This window comes from Procambarus clarkii, chromosome 17 (genome assembly GCF_040958095.1).
Source record: "Procambarus clarkii isolate CNS0578487 chromosome 17, FALCON_Pclarkii_2.0, whole genome shotgun sequence".
NCBI lineage: Eukaryota > Metazoa > Arthropoda > Malacostraca > Decapoda > Cambaridae > Procambarus > Procambarus clarkii.
In genome coordinates, this window is record NC_091166.1 from 7,227,259 (window position 1) to 7,238,613 (window position 11,355).

Below are 11,355 nucleotides of genomic sequence, written 5' to 3' on the forward strand. Positions count from 1 at the left end.
AGCAGTTGAACATCTTCATGTTCAACATGTTCATCTTCATGTTCAGATTGTTACCATCCCTATCCCCAGTTTCCTGGAGTGCTGCTATGTTAATATTCTCTCTAAGAGTATAATAGTGTACATCCACCGCTCTAGTTTTTAATCCATTAACGTTCCAAGATAATATTATCAATCTACTTTCATCCATGAACATCCATGATCAACTTGAAGTGATAGTGAGTCTTCTTCCGTGTTAATTTCCCTACCTATTTTTGTATCATCTGCAAATTTGCAAATGTTGCTACTCAACATAAGAACACAAGAACAAAGGCAACTGCAGAAGGCCCACCGGCCCATACGAGGCAGCTCCTACCTACAACCACCCAATTAATTTGCCAGTTCCTTTACGACTTGGGACTTAAATCCATTTACACTTTGGGCTTCTGAGTCTTTTAGTTTGTCAATGCTCTTCCTGATTGTGTCGCGTGTAATTGGTATTTCTCTTAATTCATTCTCCTTACCTCCGACAAACATTTGTGTTGGTGATGGGATGTCATTCAAGCTTTCTAGTGTGAACACTGATGTTAGGTATTCATTGAGAGTGTTTGCCGCCCTTTTATGATACAACTTAAAATTGTTAGTCTCATCTTTTATGGGTCCTACGGAGTCAGTTCTTTGTTTGGGTTTTACTTCGTATATACTTGCCCGAAACGCTATGCGTATTAGTGGCTTTAGGTATTGTATTTTAAATTTTAAAATTTTGCCCCGAGGTGCGAGTTTATTGGGAGTACTTAGCTGTATCATTAGCAAGGTAATTAACTATAGTTTGCTGTCCTCCGTCCTTTAACAAATCCATTGACCCCTCCCCTAACCTGCCTATTTTGTGCAATAGTCGGTTTAGGATGATCCTTTCAAACATCTTCCAAGTGCATTACATGAGACTGATAGGTCTATAATTGCCAGGGTCATTGGGTTTCGGTATTGGGACCATTATTGCATGTTTCCATTGTGTGGGCAACACTCCACATAGGAATGACTTGTTAAACAGGTGGAGTAGTGGATTGCCAGACACTTCACACAGTGCATTGAGTATGTCGTAGGTGACGCCATCTTCACCAGGTGCTGTACTTTTACCCATTTCATAGCCCCCTTTACTTCCTTGGCTGTAATTGGTTCCCCATACTCGTCATCACTAGATTGTGCTCTTGTTATCCTAATCCTTCTGTCATTATGTCGGAGGAGCTGTTCCCTGCTTACTTCTGCAGGGAGGGAGGAGGATGATGCTGCATCACTCCACTTGTGTATTAGTTCTTCAGCCTTACCCTGGGGGTCGTTGTGAGCCGCAGGCCGGGCTCTGCTCCCCTTAGCTACCTTAATTTTTGCCCACACTTGTCTTGCAGACGTTTCTCTTCCAATAGAGCTAGTGAACTCTAGTCATTGTCTTTCCCTTTGTAACTCATCTGCAATGTATGTACCTTTACCTGACTAAAAAATCTAATCTAAATCTATATCTAATCTATATGCAAATGAGAGAGTAATAGAGCGAAACCTTTAAAATACTGAACAATTTGGAGGATATTGATTCATACAATTTCTTCAAAAGGTCAGATGTAACACGAACAAGGAGCAAAGGTTTCAAGCTCAACAAGCCACAGTGTAGGAGTGACAACAAATGCTTTTTAACCAATACGATTATGATCATGGCAATAAGGTTTCTAAAACAGTAGGCATTCTTCCAAAGCCAGACACTGTACTATGTTCCTCGCCCTAACCTAGTCACTCAGTATTATTCACTCATTTATCTATGTCTTGTCTATTTATGTCTTAAAGGTTACAAGACGTACATTAGTCAATACAATTGGTGCTTAAAATGTTAAGGATCTCTTGTGAAACACGGGTATTAATCAAAAAATTTATTATGTAAAATAAATAAAAAAGGCCCAAGGGCCATGAAGTAACAAGAATGCAAGGCCGGCACAAGCTGGCGTAAGTAGAGAAGACGGAAGATTCTTCATATTAAAAGACCCTGCTTCTCCAAGATGGCAGTCACACCCTGCTTGCCCTGGACAATCACCATATGGAGAAGGACTGTTTACTGTGAAGGGAAGTCCACAAATGCAATGCCAGCATGAGTCAGTCTTGAAGGGTAAACGATGATGGCACCCTCACAGTAACACAAAAGCCGAGCAAGCCCAGTGAGGAAGACCTGTTGATGGGAAGGAGGAGAATCATTAGTCACAACAAAATCCACATAGAAACAAAGGAGAGAAAAAAATAAAGTGGATGTCTTCTTTTTGTATAGACATAATAAATATTGCCATTTGGCTATGTATTTATATGATATATAATAGAATACAGCATAAAACAAAATAAGAGGGGTGGTAGGAGAAGAAAAGATTAGTGTTCAGTGAGAATCCACAAGGTCTTCTCTGAATACTCTTTATTTTCTTCAAGGCTGTGGGTCCCTACAATTGCACCAGAGGTGGTACACACCCCTATTATTATTTAAACAGGTGAGTACACACACGGTGTTAGCAAACTTAGCCTCCAAACACACACACACACATGGTATCAGCAAGCTTAGCCTCCAGACACACACACACATGGTATCAGCAAGCTTAGCCTCCAAACACACACACACACACATGGTATCAGCAAGCTTAGCCTCCAAACACACACACACATGGTATCAGCAAGCTTAGCCTCCAAATACACACATGGTATCAGCAAGCTTAGCCTCTAAACACACACACACAAATGGTATCAGCAAGCTTAGCCTCCAAATACACACACACACATGGTATCAGCAAGCTTAGCCTCTAAACACACACACACACACACACACATGGTATCAGCAAGCTTAGCCTCCAAACACACACACACACACATGGTATCAGCAAGCTTAGCCTCCAAACACACACACACACACACATGGTATCAGCAAGCTTAGCCTCCAAACACACACACACACACACAAATGGTATCAGCAAGCTTAGCCTCCAAACACACACACACACATGGTATCAGCAAGCATAGCCTCCAAACACACACACACACACATGGTATCAGCAAACTTAGCCTCCAAACACACACACACACATGGTATCAGCAAGCTTAGCCTCCAAACACACACACACAAGCGTGAAGTCACTAGTGGAGTCCCACAGGGCTCTGTACTCGGTCCTATCTTGTTTCTGATATATGTAAATGATCTCCCGGAGGGTATCGATTCATTTCTCTCAATGTTTGCGGACGATGCTAAAATTATGAGAAGGATTAAAACAGAAGAGGACTGTTTGAGGCTTCAAGAAGACCTAGACAAGCTGAAGGAATGGTCGAACAAATGGTTGTTAGAGTTTAACCCAACCAAATGTAATGTAATGAAGATAGGTGTAGGGAGCAGGAGGCCAGATACAAGGTATCATCTGGGAGAGGAAATTCTTCAGGAGTCAGAGAAGGAAAAAGACTTGGGGGTTGATATCACGCCAGACCTGTCTCCTGCAGCACATATCAAGCGGATAACATCAGCGGCATATGCCAGGCTGGCCAACATACGAACGGCATTCAGAAACTTGTGTAAAGAATCATTCAGAACTTTGTATACCACATATGTCAGGCCAATCCTGGAGTATGCAGCCCCAGCATGGAGTCCATATCTAGTCAAGGATAAGACTAAACTGGAAAAGGTTCAAAGGTTTGCCACCAGACTAGTACCCGAGCTGAGAGGTATGAGCTACGAGGAGAGACTACGGGAATTAAACCTCACTTCGCTGGAAGACAGAAGAGTTAGTGGGGACATAATCACCACATTCAAGATTCTGAAGGGGATTGATAGGGTAGATAAAGACAGTCTATTTAACACAAGGGGAACACGCACAAGGGGACACAGGTGGAAACTGAGTGCCCAAATGAGCCACAGAGATATTAGAAAGAACTTTTTTAGTGTCAGAGTGGTTGACAAATGGAATGCATTAGGAAGTGATGTGGTGGAGGCTGACTCCATACACAGTTTCAAGTGTAGATATGACAGAGCCCGATAGGCTCATGAATCTGTACACCTGTTGATTGACGGTTGAGAGGCGGGACCAAAGAGCCAGAGCTCAACCCCCGCAAACACAACTAGGTGAGTACAACTAGGTGACTAGGTGAGTACACACACATGGTATCAGCAAGCTTAGCCTCCAAACACACACACACATGGTATCAGCAAGCTTAGCCTCCAAACACACACACACAGAAAATGGGGACATTGAAACAGTTGATAAACTTGATTTCAAGAGAGAGAGGTCACTATGGGGAACTTCAAATTTTTTTTAATAAGTAATTAGGCAGACTTGTTGCTAGACAGGGAAGTAAATTAAATGTATGCCAAATTTTGCAAAATATACAATGAAGGCACACAAACATTCATACCAAAACAGAGATGCAGGGCCAGAAAACAGGATTGGTTCAACAGAAATTGAGAGAGGGCCACAGACCAAAAGACACAAAAATGGAATGAAAGACATTGAAAAACTACAAGCAGATGTCAACAAAGTTTTCGATTGGGCAGCAGAAAATAACATGATGTTTAACAGTGATAAATTTCAGGTATGGCAAAAATGAGGATCTGAAACATAATACAGGGTACAAAACACAATCGAATCTTCCCAAAGTAGAAAAACAGCATGTCAAGGATTTGGGAATAATGATGTCCGACGATCTAATGTTTAGGGAGCATAACCAAGCAAATATTGCGTCAGCCAGAAAAATGATCGGATGGATTATGAGAACTTTCAAATCCAGGGATCCCATCACAATGGTTGTACTCTTCAAGTCACTTATGTTGTCCCGTCTCGAGTACTGCTCAGTATACACTTTCCCCTTCAGAGCACGGTTGCACGGTTGTTCCTGCCGGAACAACCGTGGACATCTTCAGGAGAAAACTGGACTGTTTTCTAAGAGAAGTTCCGGATCAGCCGGGATGTTGTGGGTATGTGGCCCTGCGGGCCGCTCCAAGCAACAGCCTGGTGGACCAAACTCTCACAAATCGAGCCTGGCCTCGGGCCGGGCTTGGGGAGTAGAAGAGCAGAACCCCATCAAGCAGGTATCAAAATAGAAAGAAGCCAAACCCCCAATCATACCAGCGATACAAAGATGCGAGAAACAACTATACAGCAGTAAGGGAAGAGGCAGAAAGAAATTTTTAAAAAGGGATAATGGATAAATGTAAAACAGAACTGGGCCTATTCTACAAATTCATAAACAACAAATTGCAGGTAAAGGATAATATCCAGAGGTTGAAAATAGGAAACAGATTCACAGAAAATGATAATGCAATGTGTGAAACATTAAACCAAAAGTTCCAAAGTGTGTTTATACAAAATGAAATCTTAAGAGAACCAGACACAATAAGAATTTCTGAGAACATCATAGAGCGTATAGAGGTGTCTAGAGATGAAGTGGAAAATATGCTAAAGGAGCTAAGTAAGAACAAAGCAGTTGGTCCAGATGGAGTTTCACCATGGGTTCTGAGAGAATGTGCATCTGAGCTCAGCCTTCCACTTCACCTGATCTTTCAGGCATCCCTGTGTACAGGAGTCATAGCAAACATGTGGAAAAAGGCTAACATAGTTCCAATCTACAAAAGTGGCAACAGGGAAGACCCACCCCTCTCAGTTATAGACCTGAATCATTGACAAGTGTAACAGTGAAAGGATTGAAAACAAAAAAAAAATAATAAAAACTAAATGGGTAGAACACCTGGAGAGAAATTATATAATATCACACAGACAGTATTGTTTTCGATCTGGAAGATCCTGTGTATCGAATTTACTCAGTTTCTATGACTGAGCCACAGAGATTTTAAAGGAAAAAGGTAGTTGGGTTGACTGCATCTATCTAGACATAAAAAAGGCTTTCGACAGAGTTCCACATAAGAGGTTGTTCTGGAAACTAGAAAATTTTGGATGGGTGACAGGTAAGCTTCTAACATGGATGAAAAATTTTCTGACTGATAGAAAAATGAGGTCAGTAATCAGAGGCAATCGGACTGGAGAAGTGTCACAAGTGGAGTACCACAGTACATGCACCAGAAATGTTCATTGTCTACATAAATGATCTACCAGTTGGAATACAGAATTATATAAACATGTTTGCTGATGATGCTAAGATAATGGGATGGATAAGAAATTTAGATGATTGTCATGCCCTTCAAGAAAACCTGGACAAAATAAATATATGGAGCACCACTTGGCAAATGAAATTTAATGTGAATAAATGCCATGTTATGGAATGTGGAATAGAACATAGATCCCACACAACCTACAAATTATGTGAGAAATCTTTATATAATTCTGATAAAAGAAAGAGGTGTATGGGATAAAAGGTTGATTCTAGATAGAAAACTATCACTTGAGGCCCACATAAAGAACGTTGTGTGAGGAGCCTATGCCACGCTTTCTAACTTCAGAATTTTGTTTAAATACAGGATGGCGAAATACTAAAGAAATTGTTCACGAGTTTTGTTCGGCCAAGGCTAGAATATGCAGCGGTTGTTTGGTGTCCATATCTTAAGAAGCACATCAACAAACTGGAAAAGGTGCAAAGACATGCTACTAAGTGGCTCCCAGAACTAAAGGGCAAGAGCTATGTGGAGAGGTCAGAGGCATTAAATATGCCAAAACTAGAAGACAACAAAAAGAGGTGATAAAATCACTATGTACAAAATAGTAACAGGAATTGATAAAATCGATAGGGAAGATTTCCCGAGACCTGGAACTTCAAGAACAAAAGGTCATAGATTTAAACTAACTAAACAAAGATGCCAAAGAAATATAAAAAAATTTCCTTTCGCATACAGAGTGGTACACGGTTGGAACAAGTTAAGTGAGAAGGTGGTGGCGGCCAAGACCGTCAGTAGTTTCAAAGCATTATGTGACAAAGAGTGCTGGGTAGACGGGACACCACGAGCGTAGCTCTAATCCTGTAACTACACTTAGGTAACTACATTTGGTGTCAGCAAGCTTACCGTCGAAACACACAAACAGCCTGCCTATTATTCAAGGCCTTCTCTGAGTACTCTCTATTTTCTTCTCTGAGGCTATGGGTCCCTAATCTTGCACCAGAGGTGGTACAACTTTTAAGTTTTTAACTACTGCACTGAGCACCTGATTTTGGCAAAGACTTCTTAGTGCAATTGTCAAGGACATAGTTCTGGTATTTTTTTGTTTATAAATATTCAGGTATAGTTAATGTCAAAATGTTTCAAAACTCAACAATTTATATTTCAAAACAAAAAAAGTAATGAAAACATTACAAAACATTAAAATATAGCCTAATTAATTAATTAATAAAATAGCACAACTCTCAGAATGTCTAAAGGTGCTTTGAGCAATGAAGTAGTTAATTTTATATATATAATATTATATATATAATATATATTTACCTGTGACTACTGCTTAGCAAAAATTTGATCTCTGTGAAAATTGGTCTCGTCATTGCTAGGAGATATTTTAAGACCATGATTTGCTGTGGATGGCACTGTAGTCTTCAAGTCATCAATCTAAAAATAGAGGTAATCTTTTAAAATGTAAATTTTGTATAAAAAAAAATGCAAAAATAAATTGCAAGAATAATATGAAGTTATTATACAATTTTTTTTTAATTATTTAATTATTTGTGAGACATTATTAAGAAATGTATGAAGTACAGATTCTCTAAGACCTGATATGTATCTGCTTATGTTCCACCACATTACATTCAGGGCTGAAGAGAAAACACAGCCAGTAAGGTAATGATCACTTAGGATGGACTGGGATGCTACATGTAGGTGGGGGCTAAGCTGCGTGAGGCTAGGATGCCCAGCCTGCCTTGTCTAGGCTGGGCTGGGCTAGGCAACACAAGGAAGGAGTCAACAAATCTCTGGAGTGCCTTACTTTTCCTGATATCCTTAAAAAAGCAAGAATGATGCCATTTTATAAAGGAGGCGAGACAGCAGACATAAACAATTAGAGAAAAATATCAAATCTACTTATACTTTCAAAAATATTTGATTTTTTTTTTTACAAACATTTCTTCCTACTTTGTAAAATTCAACATGAATACAAACACACACACACATCCCTAGGAAGCAGCCCATAGCAGCTGTCTAACTCCCAGGTACTTATTTACTATTAGGTGAACCAGATATAGAGAATAACCACAAAATTTTGTAAAGCCACTAGTACACGCAGCATTTCAGGCAAGATATATAATATTAATATTATATATATATATATATATATATATATATATATATATATATATATATATATATATATATATAACTGAAAACTCACACCCCAGAAGTGACTCGAACCCATATGCTATGCCCAAGATTACCATCCGAGTGCCAGCGGGGAAGTGGGTCAAATAGCCTCGGCTATCACTTCCTTATGTCTGGTCGTGATGGTCAAGCGGATTAAGGCGTCCCTGTACATACCAGTTGCGTTGCTCCTGGCAGTACGGGTTCGAGTCACTTCTGGGGTGTGAGTTTTCAGTTGCATATTGTCCTGGGGACCATTCAGGCTTGTTCGCATATATATATATATATATATATATATATATATATATATATATATATACACATGTCGTACCTAGTAGCCAGAACGCACTTTTCAGCCTACTATGCAAGGCCCGATTTGCCTAATAAGGCATGTTTTCATGAATTAATTGTTTTTCGACTACCTAACCTACCTAACCTAACCTAACATAACTTTTTCGGCTACCTAACCTAACCTAGCCTATAAAGATAGGTTAGGTTAGGTTAGGTAGGGTTGGTTAAATTTGGTCATATATCTACGTTAATTTTAACTCCAATAAAAAAAAATTGACCTCATACATAATGAAATGGGTAGCTTTATCATTTCATAAGAAAAAAATTACAGAAAATATATTAATTCAGAAGAACTTGGCTTATTAGGCAAATCGGGCCTTGCATAGCAGGCTGAGAAGTGCGTTCTGGCTACTAGGTACGACATATATATATATATATATATATATATATATATATATGCGAACAAGCCTGAATGGTCCCCAGGACAATATGCAACTGAAAACTCACACCCCAGAAGTGACTCGAACCCATACTCCCAGGAGCCACGCAACTGGTATGTACAAGACGCCTTAATCCACTTGACCATCACGACCGGACAAAATGAGGTGATAGCCGAGGCTATTTGAACCACCCCACCGCCGGCACTCGGATAGTAATCTTGGGCATAGCATTTTACCAAATCACCTCATTCTTTGGGGCACACGTGAGGAACACAAATGCGAACAAGCCTGAATGGTCCCCAGGACAATATAAGAATTAATTGTTTTAATTAATATATTGATATATTTAATTATATATTTAATATCTATATATTTAATTAAAATATTGTCCTGGGGACCATTCAGGCTTGTTCGCATTTGTGTTCCTCACGTGTGCCCCAAAGAATGAGGTGATTTGGTAAAATGCTATGCCCAAGATTACTATCCGAGTGCCGGCGGTGGGGTGGTTCAAATAGCCTCGGCTATCACCTCATTTTGTCCGGTCGTGATGGTCAAGTGGATTAAGGCGTCTTGTACATACCAGTTGCGTGGCTCCTGGGAGTATGGGTTCGAGTCACTTCTGGGGTGTGAGTTTTCAGTTATATATATATATATATATATATATATATATATATATATATATATATATATATATATATATATATATATATATATATATATATATATATATGGAACCCTCAACCCTATAAGTGGAGGGTTCCTACAAACTCAACCAGAGGTGGTACCCTCTATATATTAATAAAAAGGCAAGGCTATGCTAAATCTAGGCAGGGATTGGCTTGGCTAAGCTGGTCAGGGCTTGGCTAGGGTTAGAAGGACTGGTCATGTTTAAAAGCAAGGCAGGGTTAGGCTAGGCAAGACTAGGTAAGGGTATACTGGGATAGGCTTGGCTACGGTAGGCTAGGAAGAGGTAAACTAGGATAAGCAAGGCTGTGCAAGCACTATGCACAGCTAGAATGAACTATGCTAAGATGGTTTAAGCTGGGCTAGGTTAGGATAAGCTGAATTATGCAGGGCCCCGATTGATCAGTGGAGTCTAATAGTCTAACCTTCTAGCTAGTTTGCTGACCTAAGAGTGTAAATGCCTAGCCCCTAACCTGAGATATATACAAGAGTTGTTACATTCTTGTACAGCCACTAGTACGAGTAGCGTTTCGGGCAGGTCCCTGGAATACGATCCCCGCCGCGAAGAATCGTTTTTTCATCCAAGTACACATTTTACTGTTGCGTTAAACAGAGGCTACAGTTAAGGAATTGCGACCAGTAAATCCTCCCCGGCCAGGATACGAACCCATGACATAGCGCTCGCGGAACGCCAGGCGAGTGTCCTACCACTACACCACCTGCTGCAATATTATTATAAAAGAAATATTACTTATTATAATCGTAAATACTAAATACCTGTTGTGTTGATTTAGGGGCGACGACGATCGTGGGATCGGATGCGAGCCACAGGTGGCCTACACCATGCTTTCTAAGGCGTCCCTCTCATAACAAAAACAAATCCGTGCATTCATACACAAACAGAGATCCCGTGGTTATGCGAATACTTGCAATTCTTTTACTTAAAATAATAACAATTAGATTAATAATAATTAACATAATTTTTACTCAAGATTCATAAAAATCATTAATACTATTTTAAAAGAAGATTTATAAGACATCTAAAAACAGATATACAGACTTTGTGTGATATTTATTTCAACATTATATATTAATAGAATGTTGTAACTATTATTTTTAAATATTAGGTAGTTTCCAGCTACGTATATCGCATATAAACGTTGCAAAAAGATTTTAGACTGAATTAACACATTACACATTTATGGAGTAATTAACAACAAAACAATCTTTATTTTCATTGCAGAACATATATCAGAGCATACTAGTGACTCATACATTTAAAATAGTGTGATTTTTAAACAATTCGGTTGTAAACCCGCAGAACGGCCTACCCGCCAAAGACGTAACATAAGAAATGGTATATAATTCATTATTTTAAATTACATATATAATCATTAATAATTTTCGGCAGCTATCGAGGTTCTCCATAGGTAAATTCCTGTACTCTAACAAGATGCTACTTGCTGTTTAGCTGTTTAAATTCTTGGAAAATTGTAATGACCAGCGACATAAAATATAACAATGAAATAATAGCAGGTAACTGTAGGTGAACGAAAAATTAAATTCCAAATTGATTAGATGTTTTTCTAAATATAAAGATCGGCCTGAAGGAATTTCGTGAATTATGGACTAATTCAACAAAAAAATAGGTAATTTTACTTGAAGAACAGATACCAG

At 39.2% G+C, this 11,355-nt stretch overlaps 1 long non-coding RNA gene across 1 annotated transcript; it reads right to left on the bottom strand.

Annotated features, from left to right (window-relative positions):
• Nucleotides 1-1,877: 1,877 nt before the first annotated feature.
• LOC138365499 (uncharacterized) lies at nucleotides 1,878-10,584 on the bottom strand. The gene is made up of 3 exons (XR_011228854.1): nucleotides 10,456-10,584; nucleotides 7,406-7,522; nucleotides 1,878-2,185 (listed from the first exon to the last, which is right to left on the bottom strand). It is a non-coding gene; the product is annotated as an uncharacterized lncRNA (long non-coding RNA).
• Between the last annotated feature and the right edge of the window lie 771 nt (nucleotides 10,585-11,355).